The 16,812-nt window shown below is 38.1% G+C and overlaps 1 long non-coding RNA gene across 1 annotated transcript in view; it reads right to left on the minus strand.

The window, feature by feature from the left end:
• Positions 1-2,638: 2,638 nt before the first annotated feature.
• Positions 2,639-16,812, minus strand: part of LOC118904207 — a 38,721-nt gene continuing 24,547 nt past the window's right edge. The window contains exon 3 of the long non-coding RNA XR_005021954.1: positions 2,639-3,024. This is a non-coding gene — a long non-coding RNA (uncharacterized LOC118904207). The remainder of the gene's footprint in view (positions 3,025-16,812) is intronic.

The following is a 16,812-nucleotide window of genomic DNA, read 5'->3' on the forward strand; positions in this document are numbered from 1 at the left end:
AGATAGAAAATATTGTTAAATCTGAGTAGTTACGCATATCAAAAATATTGATAACAGTAGTATTTAAAATGACTGGAAATTCAGAGAAAGAAAACAAATCCTGGAACATGCCAAACTCAGTCACTGAAAATATAGTCAGCCTAATTCTCTGACATTCATATCCATCACTAATCCCATTCAGGAGGATCTCTGTAGTGTTTTTCTTTATGAATAAGTGTTTTTAACTCCCTGAAAAACTATAAATAACCAAAGTCCTATAAGAGAAGAAAAGGAGTAATGTATAGTGAAAAAAAACAGTTGACCAAATTTTAGTCGTAGTTCTCCTTGCTGCTCTTGAACTAACCACTCCAAGTCTTTGATGCCCTGTATTTCTACCTACAAAATAAGGAGGCTGAACTAAAGAAACTCTGGAGTCTAACATTATTTGATTTTATAAGTCATCCATGACTATATTTTAAAAAGAATGCACTTTGTTCAAATGCTTCAAATGAAACATTAATTAATTAAAAATTAAAACCACAGTCTGTGGTCAGAATTGTCCTTAAAAAAAGGAGCTCGTTGGAATTCTGCTTTATTTAGAGCATACTAAATGAAGTTTATTCCTACAAATCCTACAGATCTCTGGATAATATAGAAAGAGCCAACAAAAAAAAAAAATTTTTTTTTTGGAGAACAAAGTGCTGGGAATTTCTGTGATAATTAAATTCTGCTTTACTCTCACCACAGGGCTGCTAGTTTAACTAGCATCTCACTGCCCTCTCTTGGTAGATACTGAGATAACAGAAGCTGATTTCTATGCAGGGATTGGAACTTGGTTTAGGCTTCAATAAGATACTCTGATTCTTGCCAACAGAGGGATCTCCTTCATAAGACAAGCGTAAATATAATCTATATTATTTAAAAGGTAACAGTTTGTTGCTTTCAAGACTGGTTTCCTCCAAGAGGCAATTCAGATGGACAGGTGCACAATAATGTGCAGAATGTTTATGAGAGTAGTCTGAGGAGCAATCCTTCTTCTGGAGGAAGGGAAGAAAGAAGACAGGGGCTGGGGCTGTAATGCAGTTTCTACAAGGGCCTCAGTCAGCCCCACAGAGAACCCTGAAGCTGGATGGCCCCCTCAGTTGTCCTCAGTTGGGGCAAAAAGTGCTTTCATGCCTCATATCAACTAGTCATTGGATATAGGCTGCCCCTAGGAAGGAGCAAGCCATGACCATGGACAAGGTGACTGCTTAGCCAAGGGCAGTTTCTGGCGAGAGCTGACACCTGAGGACTGTCAGCTAGCAGCACTTCCAGAAGATAGAGGAATAGATCCTTCAGTCCTAAAGGAGAATCTGGGTGTCATATCTGAGTGTCTGCTACATAATTACTCTGTACTGTTGTTAATAACTTTCTGTTTCTTAATAAATACTATACAATTTATCTTAAAATAATTACAAAAATCAAAGGCAATAAATATAGGAAATGGTGCAACCATTTTGGAAAGCAGTTTGGTAGTTTCTCTGAACAGTAAATATAAATTTACCATATGAACTAGTAATTCCACTCCTGGGTGAAAGACAATGAAAATATACATCTACACAAAGACTTATGCAGGAAAGTTCATAAGAGCATTATTCAACATAGACCCAAAAAATCGAAACAATTCAATGTCTATCAACTGGTAAATGGATATAATATAACAAAATGTATTATATTCATAGAGTGGAATAATATTCAGCAATAGAAAGGAATTCAGTACTGATACATACATGCTACAACATGGATATACTTTAAAAACATTATGCTAAGCAAAAGAAGCCAAAAGAGACTGCATATTACATGATTCCCTTAATATGAAGTGTCTAGAAAAAGCAAAACTAGAGAGACAGAAAGTAAATCAAGGATTGCCTGAGGCTGGAGGTGGAAACAGGGAGTGTCTGCAAATGGGCACCAGCGATATTTTGGAAGTGACAAAAATGTTCTAAAATTGGATTGTGGCAATGACAGTACTCTGTAAATTTTCTAAAAATCTCTAAAGTTACTAAAATGAGTAAATTTTATAGTAAGTAAATTATACTCAGTAAAGAGGAAGGAAGGAAGGAAGGAGGGGAGGGAGGGAGGGAGGGAGGGAGGGAAGGAGGTTGGATATCCTCATTCATCATGCACTAAGTGACAAGACCTGATCAGTGGTTTTTATTTTTTCTGAACTTAGAACCATGGGGTTAAAATAACATCCTGGTCTGCACCTGCCCCCTATGAATGGGAATGGGGTTTCCCCTAAAAAAACTGAACACCCCACTATAAAATATCCTGGGGAGAAGTTTATCCTGCAGCTGGAAATTTTTTTTTAAAAAACTTCTTACTGGTACATTTACCTGGACACCAAATTTCAGAGAGATCGGGAATGACGGTGGGAGATGAGCTGCCCCTGGCCACATAGAGACAGGACAGAAGGGAACAGGAAGCTGGCCAGGAATCACAGGTTGGGTTCCCCAGAAGCAGAGGCTGAGATGGTTTTGGGGGTGCAAGGTGTTTATTAGGAAAGAACATCAGTGAAAGGAAGGACTAGGAGGCAGGATTGGACAAAAGAAGAAGTTCAACTGTGACACAGGCCTGATAAAGCCCTGACCAGCCTGGTGAGAATCTCTGGAGCAAGCACTGACCATTAGAGTTCTTATATGTCGCATCTCTGTGTCTACTACACCTAGGGAGAGACCCCAGGTTTGATCTGTGTTATGAGTAGCTGAAAATTTTTCTCCATACTGTGCATCTTTTTCATTATAGTCTGACCTTAGTTTGTGCTATGAGCGATTAGAAAAAGAACCTGTGACCATGCTAGAGTAACAGACAGGAGAGATGTAGCCGTTAGAGTGACTTCATCTGCAAGTACAGACAGATTCAATTTGTTGAAATAATATGTATTGCTTCTTATGCAGGGAAGTTCAGAGGTAGAGCAATTTCAGAGGTTATATGATTGGGGCTCCAGTTCCACTTCCCTGTGATTATCTTGCTTCTTCTCTCCTCTGTGTTGGCTTCATCCTTAGGCTGGTGGTAAAAGAGAAGGTAGTTCCAGACAAAATATACAAACGGACAATGTCAAGAGTCAAAAGAGGGACGGTCTATTCTGGGGTATACGAACAAGAAAGCCTTTCCCAAAACCCCCTACTTCCACCCGAGCAGACATTCCCTCACATCTTATTGGCCAAAAAAAAATCATGTATCAACCCTAAACCAATCACTGGCATGTGATCCATTTGGAATCATCATGACTGGCTCATTCTAATCAGGATCTACCTGCTTTACCTACTGCTGAGGCCAACTACCCCTAAAGCACAAAGCTCTGGGGAGGAGGGGTGGATATTCAGACAAAGTCAGAATTCTCTCAGGAAGAAGTAAAAGGCAAAATGTTGGTTGGGTGTACAACCAACATTGTTCCCTGCATAAGTGCTCTAGTTGCTGAAATCAGCAAGTGTCACCTTGCCAAGCAACTATGACGTAAGGATCAGAAGTAGGAGAACCCGGAGCTTGGGAACAAGAACAGAAAAAATCACACTGGCTTCTTTCTGCTCATACCCCAGTGTCCTAAGAGAATTTGTATCTTTAAAAAAACTCCCAGGAAGCTAATTTCCCAAATCAGTTTCAGTTCACTGTGTCTGGTTACCTTACACATGAAAAATAAAATATTTGAACCCTGATGTGCCTGGCAGCCAAATTCAGGTGTGCAAGCATGGGACAGTAATTTCTCTCAGATCCCAAGTCCCCTGTGGGAATTCACTGACCAGGAATCCACCCTCATAGCTCAACATCATTCTCTAGCAAGAGATTTGAAGGAATCTTATACAGGAGACAACAGGGATGCTTAACTGAATGGGCAGAAAATACTATTTACTGGATTTCCTAAAACTAAGATCATGGCAGCACATTATAAATATGCAAACTGATTTAAATGAGTAAATAGCCTTAAAAGACATTATGTGACTCACCAAACAAGAAATGTTTAACTGATTTCCCTAAATGCTGTTATTACATTAAAAAATGTAACTATTTCTTTTACTATGAGTAATGAGAATTTCTGAGTATAATTAACTATCAGTAGAACATTCCACCAATACTTTGTTGTAGTCCTATTTGTTTCCACTGTAAGAAGAAAAAAAAGAAGAAACTTTATCCCTGTGGGAATTGTCTGTAACTCTAGTTCTGCCACCCATTGGATGGAAAAATAAACTCTCCGAACAATTCACTGTCCCCCAACCCCAAAAGAGATTCATTAGTTCTGGAGTACGGTGAGACTGGCCATCTATATTTTAACCAAATTCCTTGAGGGATACTGAAGCACAGGCAGGTTTGGGAACCACAGTATAGTCCAATTGCATTATTTAATGAATGAGAAAAAGTGCAAATAGTTGAAGAAAAAAAGCAAAAGCAAAATATCTAGGTCTCCTTTACCAAAAGCCTGGGATTCTTTCCATTACCTCATCAATATACATCATAATTACATTAAAACAGTATGCTTAACATTACATTAAGAACCAGTTTGTAACTCGTTGGATCCAAAAAGAAAGACTATTCAAGAGAGAGCATGAAAATGAGGATTAGCTATAGGAAAACAGCTACAGGGTATGACTTAATGCACATAGAGAGACACAGTGCTAATCAAAAAGACAAAGGAAATTGAAGGAAAAGGAGATAGGAACGGCAGGGATGCTCTCCAAGTTAGTAAAGGAGAATAGACCAACACAGTAGGACCTTAAAAATGAAAAACACTAATATTCTTTACATCCAGAACAACTCAAGAAAACTAGCATAAAAGAGAATGACTTCATATGTACCATTTCTGTGCTATACTTTCTCATTCAGCATAATAATGTGATAAAGGTCAGTCAGATTTCAAAAGAAAGCTGTAAGCAGTGTTAGAATATCTCCACTAAAAATTAGGCCAATACACAGTTCACTGGAGCCATAGGAAGAGCTTCCCCTGAGGGTCCACTATTTCCAGGCAAGTACCTTCAAGCAGGGCCCATCCAAAGTTTTAAGATATAGATGTGGTGATTTCATCATCATCATCATCAAATATGTACTACATACCCACCCACAGTGCTAGAGATAAAGAGACACAGGACTTGCTCCCTGTTTGATAGGGAAGATTGAAAAGAAACAGAATTAACTCGAAGAGACCTGAAAGCAGTGTTATGCTGGTAACTGTTTAACAACCAAGGGAAAGCCTTGGTTAAGTGTTTAAACATTATTAAACACTTACAGTGTTTGCCAATTTCCATGGTGTAAATACTCTCGTGATGGTCAGTTTCAAGCTACCAGGATGAAATCAACCAGCTAACAAAATACCTATAAATTTAACAATTGGCTCTTCGGAGATGGTATAAGCTGCCTCCAGCTTAAAAACCACACAACTGATGCCTCTACCCTCCCCATGTCACATTCAGATAGAAAAACCAAAGCCCAGAGAGATAAAGTGACTTGTCAAAGGCCTCACAACTAGATTGTACCAAAACTAAGAACAGAACCTAATTCCTCATTTTTTCCACTATAACTCACCCTGTAAGTTCTAAGACAATGCTTTCTGGCATTTGAATTAGAGATTGAGAGCTCAGGTTCTGGAGTCCACAGGCCTGGGCTTAAATCCCAGCTCCAGCTGGGAAGACTGCATGATCTTGGAAATTTACTAAATTACTCTGAGCCTTATTCTTGTCATCTGTAAAGTGGGGATGATAACACTACCTATATCTTACTGGATTGTGGAGAAGATTAAATAAGACAAACATGTAAATTGCTTGTCAAACAGCCTGGCATACGATACAACTTTAATATACATTAGCTAGTATTATTATGGCACATTAAAATCTACTAGGCCAGTACTACTCAAAGTGTGGTCTCTGACCCAGTGCTGTTTGTTACTGGTCCTTGACAAGATAACTATAGAATATGACAATAAGTGTTTAGAAACTTCTTTAACCATTTGGCATTGCCACAACATCCAAGTCTGGAATCAGTGGACTCGTTTTGATAAATAAGGTATACACAAGTTCGGATGCTGTTAAACTCAAGTGGTGAGCCGCATGGGGCATAAAATGCAAGCTAGTTAAGCACAGTAAGACCTTATAATACGTGATATCTCAGGTGAATTTGTCACCTATAACCCACAAGGGAATAAAAATCTGATAAAATGCAGATATCTGTTTATTTTTACAACTTGCTATTTTTACAATTATTATGATTTTAGATCAAGCTTACTTTTTAAAAATGTACTTTAATAAACTAAATAAGAACATAAAATTATTTTATTTTTAACTCTAATTTACATATGCCAAGATAAACCTCACTGAAGTTTGTTTTTGTCAAGAATAGACACTCATTTTTCTGCATGCAGCAGTGGTACTAAATCAAATGATAATGATGGAAGTTATTCCAAGTAAATGAGGACCAAACAAGTTTGTTCCAACTCTATTAGGAATATGATACTTGTATATTGACTTTGGTCATGTAGCCATAATTGAGAGTGAAGTACTAAAATCACAATGTGTTATTTGTGGAGACGTGCTGAGTGGTCAAAACTTGAGTGGATCTTACATATAAATCATAAAGAAATAAGCTCAAAGCCAAAAAATTCTTTGAAAGAAAGCGAGCTGAATTAAAAAGCTAATAGAAGCAGGTGTTCAATAACTCACATATAAATATGAGTGCTTCTCAGCCTTTTTTTATGTAGCACTTTAGATTGCTAAGACTGAAAAAACACAAAAATGTTTTCTTGGAAATGTAGGTGAATCTAGGGCAAAGAAAGAAGCTCAAAAACTACTTTTCAATGACACAATAGCCCAAAATAGCCAGGCACCGGCTAATGATATGGAAGCTCAACTCATAGAACAAATATAGCCAGTAAAGTATTTTTCATTGTTAATATGGCAATTTTTTAGCATATTTATGATTTTTTCCAGCTACACTGCTTATAAACACAACTAGTTCTTAACTGTAAAAAATTCTAAGTTGTCAACCTTGTCAACACATGATTTGGAATTTAAATTTTGTATATGACTGTGTTCAGATGGCACAGTTCCAATGACAGGAAATGCTTTTGGAATAGTTACTCAGATTAGGGAGTCTGAGCCAAAATGTAAACCACTGTACTACTTCCTTCATTGAAAAAGTCTTGTTATTAAGGAAAAAAAAGTTCAGCAGTATTAAACAGTGTGCTTAGTGACATAGGAAAAAATGTGAATCACCATTAAAGCTAATTCACTTAAATCTGATACTAATCACTTTTTTATTCAACGATAAAAAGCTCATAATAAAAAAAAAAAAACTATATATGGACTAAATGGCGAAATACAGGTCATTCCCTCTCCCTCACAAGGACAACTCACATCTATTCAAGACCAAAACAGCAATGAGAGAATCCTATAACACAGAGGTGAGGCTGAAGCACCCCTGGCGCCTCAAACACCAAGACAGACCGCATTAGAAGGGAGAGAGAAGCAGCTCCATGTTGACCACACTGCCCCTCCCCAGGCCAGTGCAGCACCACACAGAGAGGCCTCCCCTCAGTTTCCGATTCCTCCAGTGGGAAAAGAGAGTGGTGGGGGGACAACCAGCTTTCCAAAGCACTGTGGGTCACTTTGTGGGGAGCCCTACCCTGATTTCTCACCACACAGACCACGGAGGAATCTGTGGGGCTCAAACACTGGGAATCCGATTGTGACAGAGAAGTGGGGGAGGCATGCAACAACCAGCACAAGGACCTTGTCAGACCAAGTTCATACCTGTAGTGCCCAAGTAGTAATCCCAACTGGTGGCTCTGCTCATCTGCAGAAGCAAGTCGGGGGTGGACGCGGACCAGGGAACTCGGCAGGATGCGTATCTGCTGATTCGGATCCTCAAATGAGGAGTTTTGCCGGTCCTAGATCCCGGCTTCCCACACTCAGGCAAGCTGCTGAGTCATACCTCCACCTGCTGTAGACAGTGCCTTCCAGCCACATCTAACCAGAAGGACTGATGACAACTCCTAGAAGCTGTGTAGCCCAGCAGGCAGAGCCAATGCTCCCAGAGCAAAGCCAGTACCAGGTGTGGAGACTTTCCATGCTATGCACAGGCAAGGGGATTAATCCATAGCCAAGGCTGAGGGTAGCTCCTGGCCCTTCCCAACTGGAGATCCTCTTTGGGAAATTCAGAGTAGCCTGGAGTGACCCCTCCTACTCGTGCCCGGGGCAAAGGGGCTCAGATATAGCCCCACCTGCTGTAGAGAGACTCTTCTGGCCCCATCCGACCAGGAGGTTAGGCAACAAGTCCGAGAAGTTGTGCAGGCCTGTGGCGCCTAAGATGACAGAAGGGCAGACAGAGCCAATAGTTTGTAGAGCAAAGTCAGTGGACCTGCTTGGCCAGGGAACATGGGGTATGTGATGGCTTGAGTTAAGACAACAAACAAAGTGCTTTACCAGTTTCTGAGCTGCTTCTTTCACTGCACCCAAGCAGGGCATTTAATTTGTAGCCCCACTCATTACTGAATACATCCTTCAGCTGTCTGACCAGAGAATCTAACCAGAGCACACCGGGAGCTGCATAGCCCATTCAACAGCCCTACATATAGTGGCTCTTGAACACAGAGCACAGCCCATGACTTTTCTTGTCTGCAGAGCAAAACCGGTGGCCAGGGCTGCCCTGGTGGCACAGTGGTTAAGAATCCGCCTGCCAATGCAGGGGACACGGGTTCGAGCCCTGGTCCGGGAAGGTCCCACATGCCACGGAGCAATTAAGCCCATGAGCCACAACTACTGAAGCTCGCGTGCCTAGAACCCATGATCCACAACAAGAGAAGCCACCACAATGAGAAGCCCGCACACCGCAACAAAGAGGACCCCTGCACGCAGCAACAAAGACCCAATGCAGCCAAAAATTAATTAAGTAATTAATTAATTAATTTAAGGGAAAAAAACAGTGACCACACCTGACCAGGGAATTCAGTGCTCACTCAGGCTGGAATCAGGCCCCCAAACTGTACATATCTACAGGCCCTGAGCCCTGGCCTGTTCCCTGTCAGGGAAGGGAAGCTACGTCACAGTCCCACCAACTACTGAGTATAGTAGCCAGTCCTGACCATCTAGTAAGCCTGACCAGAGAATTCAAGCAACCACAGAGATCATCCAGCAGTCTTATCCAATTGCTCTCAGCCAGTGGCACACCCCCCATCTCCATCCTCAGAGCTCAAACAGTTGCCTCACTCAAAAACAGACCATCTGCCCAAAGACGTTACCAGTAGACACACCCAGAAACCCAAACTAAGCTAACTGGTGAAGAACTGTCTCTGAAAAGCAAACCTGTAAACTCTGGAAGAGGAGCCCCAATGCACAGATACCAACATAAGGAACCAAGGACCGTGAAAAACCAGGTAAATATGACACCACCAAAGGAAACTAATAAAGCTCTAATAACTGACCCTAAAGAAAAGGAGATCTATGAACTGTCAGACAAAGAATTCAGAATATCCTCTGGGCAGGGAGAAAATTATGTGCTATAGAGCAGAAAAGAGGAATTGTATAAAATGAGGCTGGACAGGTAAGAAGAACCTAGACCATGAAGAGTACCACGTGCTCTTTGAAGTTCATACTCTGTACAGGTGACACAAGCCATGGAAAGGCCCCTCTAACTTGCAGTGTGAAGAATAGATGGGCAGGGGCTATACTGGAGACACAGACGATTTGTGAGGTTACTGTACCTTTAATGATGGAAAAGGGTGATTGTACTATGGGAGAGAGAAAAGGCCAGAGGAAAGGGAAGAGAAACTGATATACATTGATTGCCCACCATAGGCTACTAGTCATAGATTACCTCATTTAATACTCACAGCAACCCTATCCCATAGGTAATGATACTTCCATTTTAAAAGTAAAGTAACTGAGACCCTCAAGTTTAACTCAAGGTTACATACTTCGTAAGTAGTAGAGCCAGCACTCATATACAGGTTGGTCTGACCAGAAAACCAAAAAATCTGGGGAAAATGTTTATGGTTCAGGGGTGAGAGAAAATAATTAGAAAAAATAACACAGAAAAATTCAGAACAGTCTACATATTAAGTAAACTTTGGGGGAAAATGGGGGGGGAGAAAAAATATATGTATTTAGATAAAGAAAAATTGGAAGGATTTAAAGAAACTAATAAAAGTTATTACATGTAGAATAGAATGTAGGAACAGAGAAAGAAGAAAAGTAGGAACAGGAGTAGGAATGAGAATCCTTACCACAAACTTTTTATATTGTTTTGACTTTTTTTATCCATTTGAACATACTTCCTTTTCAAAAAGCAGCATAAAACACTTTATAAAGAAAGAACAATTCAGTAGAATAGCAAAAACGAGCCAGAATGCAGAAGATTATATAGGTACTTAGAAGTTGGCTTTGACCTTTTGGTAAAAACCCACAATCTTAATTTTGTTTACTTAACATGCCTGATTTGTATTATCATTATACATTTCATTTAATATTGTTTAGAGCAAAGAGAAAACATCTTTAAAGACTCTGCATTGGTTAAAAAGACTACTAAGTCCAATAACAGTGTACAAAAATTAGAATCAATAGTCCCTATTATCATTTTGTTAAACCACTAATCTCCATGAAACACAAAATCAATGTACTTATCTAGCCATAGAAAGAAATCACATTCAAATGAGTGGGGAGGTAGGGGCAGTTTTTTGCAGTTTTACCAGAAGGAATACTCGGCCATTAATAAGACACAATGCTAAGAATTCTAAACCTTGCTTTTTAGAAAGAAGAAACACACAGAGGGGAAGTATGTAGAGTTAATGGACTGCTATTTCTATTTAATTTCTACAGTCAATTAATTAGAATCAAAAACCATTGCATACAAATCTTCCACAATTTCTCTACTCCCCAATTCTTGACTTATCAAAGCAAACAAACAGAACTACTTGGTCCCAAGAGTGGGAAAAATATCTTTATGGCAACATGAATGGCTCTTAGCCACAGTTGTTAAAATTTCAACCATTTTATACTAAATGGCACTTTCATTGAAAATAATGATACCCGCACAAGAGTATAAGGTGAGAGAACTGTTGCTCCGTCAATTCCTATTTAGAAAAAGATCTTAAAAGGAAATCTTATTTTAAAAATTAAAGGTCATAAATCAGTTCTCTTAAAATAAGCTGTCTGTTTTTTGTCCTGCATCAATCATGTATTCCTTTTTCCCATGACTACTTTTGGAGACATAATATCTTCAAACATAGTACCAAATAAGAACTCCAAAAATGTCTTTATAGATTGGATATTCTGCCCAATGAAAAAAAAATTTTTATTGGAAATGACTGTCAAAACTATTTTTATTGCTCTCCTAAAAGCTCAATCTGTAATCACGTACTACACTTTTCTACTCTTGAGTACAAAATGAATTAGGATGACTGCATCCCTTTTTCAGATGGAGTATTATGCCATTCTAGGAGCTCAGACTGTGGGTCTGAAAGGAACTGACGTTCTGCATGTGGTACCTTTCCCTTGAGGATCTTTAGATTCTAGGGAGAGAGAAATCACTAAGGAGAGAAGGCTTGCAAATCTGCTACAAGTGTGCTCCTATTAGTTTAAATCTCTTCCCGAAAATTGCCCCCACATTCAACTTCTGGAGGCAACAATAAAGTCTATAAAACTCTGTGGCAAAGGAATTTCCACATGCCTATTTGCATTAAAAGTCACAAATAGCACTTTTCTATTCTTGACACAACAGAAACATATATTCAGCTGGAACTGTCTGGCTATCTATAGTATGAACTGAGGGGTCTGTAATGTTAACCTGGTCTCCAAATATTTTCTCCAACCCACCTGAAAATTTAACATTAAGTATTTGCTCTTTCTTGGTTAAAATTTTGCCTCTCTAAAAATTGTCAAAATGCAAATAGGACTGAAAGATTAATAAATTAAAATATCCTAAAAAAAAAACCTAACATTTTAGGGAGGATCAGTAGTTTATTTTTTAACATGATAACAGAGAAAATGGCTGATAGTACACATCATCTTTGATAAAGGGACAAAGAACAGGATAAACCCGAGTACTGGACACCGCATAATGAGGACAGGCGTAAGTGTTACCCACCGGAAAGGGACCCTAGAAAAATAGTAAGGGGAGCTAAGAATGAGGAATGATAAAAGAGAAAATGGAAAAGTACAAAAAAGTGGGCTTGCCACTTTTCTATTTGCACACAGGTGGCCCTGCTATCAACTTTCCATTACCTACGTGTGAATGATCCATTTTAAATATCTTTGACATATCTTTTGCTCCAGTGTGATTATTTTCTTGCCACCAAAAATGTCTTTAACCTAGCTCCTCTAAGGAATTCACACTAGTTTCAACAATTACTTAAAATTTCTAAATGAGGAGGAGAGATAAATCCATGTTAGTTTAAATACTAAGATTTAACTGATAACTTTTATGTGAACATACTTTTGATAGTGGATTTGCTAAGCTTCTACTCCTCATGTATGTATAATACTGTCTCTAAGAAATCAGCTTCTCTTCTCTGAAGTAAAATGAGGCTTGCTTCTCTTTCTGAGTAGAACCTATCACATTCTCAGAATTCCATGAGTGAGATTCTTCTGTCCCTAATCCACCAGTAAGGGAGCTGCATTATCTATTTCAGATCTCTTGGGCACAACTATAAAGTTACAACCATAATCTCTGGTCAAATCACTACTGTCCATTAAACAACTTGTGCGTAAAATAACTTGACTTAATAGCACTTCCTCTTCCAGAACAACCAATAGCAAGGGCTGTATGTAATATTTGCATTACTCCTAGAACTGTACCCAGAATGAGTATCTTTACTTTCCAAAGGGTCTACTTAAAATAATTAAGCGGCAAAAGCCAAACACCAAAATACTAATAATGGCAATTGTTATGTGAAATTACAAGCAATTTTTCTTCTTTGTGACTGTCTAGAGTTTCTGAATTTTTCACAATGAGGGTACATGATTATAAGAAGAAATACTGTATATATGGTTAATTTCAATCTTTGACAATGAAATTTCTCAAACAAAACTAGTATGTCTCCGTGAACGCATTATGTTATTAATACTTCTTTCCTAGTCTTTGGCATTTTCTTCCGTATGTTTTATTTACTTGTATAGATGTATCATAGATTACATGCTGAGGACACATTCTGGATCTTATTACATATTTATACTCTCCTACAGTGGTTCACAGTGCCTCATATTTGGAAAGTAATTAGTAGCTGTTTGAGGAATGAATGATACTTCCAAGAATGCAAAGGTTAGAGTTGATATATTCATCTGATACACACCCAAACTGTTAAAATGTTCACATACTTCCATACTGATTGGTAAATGCTATAATGGTAAAGTAATAACCAGGAAGATTAACCAAAAATATAAATTATAAGTTCACTTCATTAATTCAAGTCAATTGTTAGGGTATGTCATAAAAGTAAATCCTAAATGGGCCTCCCATACTAGTGAGAGATAAGAAATATTTGCAATACCCATCTGTTTGGCCCACATCACAGTATGCAGCAAGAATATACTGCATATTCTTTACAAGACACCTTAAAAGCATCACTGGTTTACAATATTCCCAAATTATATAGTTGCTCTATTTCTAAATTGTTTAGTTTTTTCTTTAGTTTTGATTTCAGTGTATTACTATTCTTGTGTAAGGAATAACTGCACAGTTTTTTTGGCATTTATGAATGCAAAACTATAATAAAATATTAAAAATAAGTACTCAGAATAAAAAGACTATAAAGTTATGATAGTTTCTTAATGTTCTTTTTGAATATTATAAACATGAGTTTTATGAATATAGAGGAAAACAAAGCAGAAACCATGTTACTAAAGAAACAAGGCTGGGAACATCTTCTAATCCTGTACGAAGTGATACAGCCTAGAATGTCTTTTGATGCTGAGCAGGAAACAGTGCAAAGTGAAATAAATTTTAATTCTGAAATGAAAAATGACTTACTTGAACAAAAAATATGATTGACTCATTTTTACAAAATGTTAAATAAAAATGATGCTCATATGTGTTATTGTTTATAATTCATTTTCATCAGAACAGCAATTATGTTAAGCCCATGGTCCCTGAAAGAAAATTAAATGAATATGGAAAATATGAAAGAGGAGTTCATAGCCTGGTAACCTCTGTTCTCTCCATTTTGAATAATTACTATGTGCCAGGCACTGTCCTTAACGTATAATTCCTCATTTGAATCTCAAAATAACCCTACACACACAGACTGGAAAAAACATAGCACATATATCAAAGGGATACTATCCAAAATATATAAAGAACTACTACAAATTAACAATAAAAATCTAACAGCCCGGTTTTTTAAATGAACAAAAGGCATGAACAAAATTCACAGAAGAAGATATACAAATAATCAATAAGCACATCATCATTGTTAGCCATCAAGCCAATGCCAATTAAAAAGAAAATATAGGGCTTCCCTGGTGGTACAGTGGTTGGGAATCCGCCTGCCAATGCAGGGGACACGGGTTCGGGCCCTGGTTCAGGAAGATCCCACATGCTGCAGAGCAGCTGGGCCCGTGTGCCACAGCTACTGAGCCTGCGCTCTACAGCCCGCGCGCCTAGAGCCGGTGCTCCGCGACGAGAGAGGCCACCGCAATGAGAGGCCCGCGCACGGCAATGAATAGTAGCCCCCGCTCACCGCAACTAAAAAGAAAGCCCACACGCAGCAACGAAGACCCAACGCAGCCAAAAATAAATAAATTAATTAATTAATTTAAAAAAAAAAAAGAATACTATAAATATGGGAGTTCCTTGGTGGCCTAGTGGTTAGGATTCCGAGCTTTCACTGCTGTGGCCCAGATTCAATCCCTGGTCAGGGAACTGAGATCCCACAAGCCGCGCAGCGTGGCAGAAAAAAAAAAAAAAAAATCAAAAGAATATTACAAATAAGTTTCATACCCTAGAGTATTTAAAACAATTATAAGTTCAAAAGATATTTTATCAGTGTCAATAAAGTAAATGAAAAATATGAAGAAAAATCCATAACATACCATGACACTTAATATACATTTATAACACTATGTACTGTAGATAAAAATCATCAAGCATTTTTAGACATGAAGTATTTATATAGAACTTAAAAAAAACATTGCTATGGGTGTATCACTGCAATCCAGATTTAGGTTTTCATTTGCTGTAAAAGTATATCTATTGCAAATGCTCTCAAACCGTGGCCTAGGAACCCCTGAGATCTCTGAGACTACTACAGTGGGTCTGCAAGGTTAAAATTATTTTCATAATATTTGCCTTTCATAACTAACATTCTCTAGTTTTCATAAAACAGTAACACCTCCCAGCTTTGTATATTTAAATAAATATGTATATATGTCTTATAGAAGCATATCCTTGACAGATATAAAAAGATATACACTAGGTTGCTAATGACATATATCAGGTTCCTACCTGGTAGGGAAGTGGGGAGGTAGAAGGAGGAGGTAGAGGAAAGCTAGCAGAAACAGAAAATACCTTAAAAAATAGGTATATGATTACATTTGTACATTTAGATAAAATGATGGGGGAAAAGTACAAAAGCTTTTAAGAAGAAACAAGAAAACCAAAACCAATTTTTAAAAATCATTTAACCTATAGGTTGCCAAACTTTTTTGGATCATGCTAACCTTTGTGCCTGACTAATTTTTTTATGACATCCCTAAGCCAGGAGAAAATATGAATTCTGTTAGATCCAAACAACTATATATGTCCCGACAACTTAATAGCCATTTGGAAGGGTAATTCACATAAATTGAAAATTTTTTTATTTTATTCTTAAGGACAGTTACTTACTAACGAGATGTGTGTGCCTCCTGGTCACTACACAACTCCTCAAACCTTAGAATCAGGTTGAAAACTCGCTCTTACTTCCTGTTGATTGTCACTGGTACTTGCTTTATCACAGTAATCACCAAAACCCAACTTCACAAAGATATGACCTAATCAAAAGGAATATAAGAGGGTCTAAGGTTGAAACTGAACTACCCTAGAGCTAATAATTTGCACAGATGTTGAGTATACTGTGTTCCCCTTGAATATTTAAAATAACCTGCAGTACCCCTGTGAGCTCCCCTTAGGCTCCCCAAGGTGCCTCAGTGCATTTTGGGAACAACAGATGTAAAACATAGAGTGCTTTTCCTTGTCACCTTGGTTAGTTCTGCATTAGCCAGCTGTTTCTGGTTAGAAAATTCCATTATTATCAACTAAGCAGAGCTTAAAGTAAATTAGCAAATCATCCAGTATAGGAAAATAGGATGATTTTTGAAGTCTTTCTGATAATTCATGGATTTGGATAATTCACACTGCTGCTCTGACGTACATGCTTTCTTTTCTCCTCATCTTCTGAGCTCCCTTTCCCAACTCTACGATGGCATGAAAAATTTAAAGATGAATCTGTGTAAAAGCAAAATAATGACCCCTAAGAGTTCAGGCACCTGCTATTTTCAGTACAGGTTTGTGACCATTTAGAACGACTTCATCAGAAAACACCTAGGAAAGATGAGGTTATTACGTCCAATGATATAACCAAGTTCTTAATTGCTCATCATTGATGCATAAATGCCAGTTTCCTAATCTTAGCAAATATATCTGAGCAGTACGCAAATAGTACTGACAAGCAGAGAAACTATGCATAGACAGAATTTCCCTCTTGGCATAGCACAAAAATATCATCAGCTTCAGGCAAAGAATTAAGAAGCAGAAATAATTGTTCTGTATGTCTTTCCACTTAAAAAATAAATACTCTAAAACTTTTGGGAAGGATTCTGAAAGAATTACAGTTGACCCTTG

Source organism: Balaenoptera musculus, chromosome 11 (genome assembly GCF_009873245.2).
Source record: "Balaenoptera musculus isolate JJ_BM4_2016_0621 chromosome 11, mBalMus1.pri.v3, whole genome shotgun sequence".
NCBI classification, from domain to species: domain Eukaryota; kingdom Metazoa; phylum Chordata; class Mammalia; order Artiodactyla; family Balaenopteridae; genus Balaenoptera; species Balaenoptera musculus.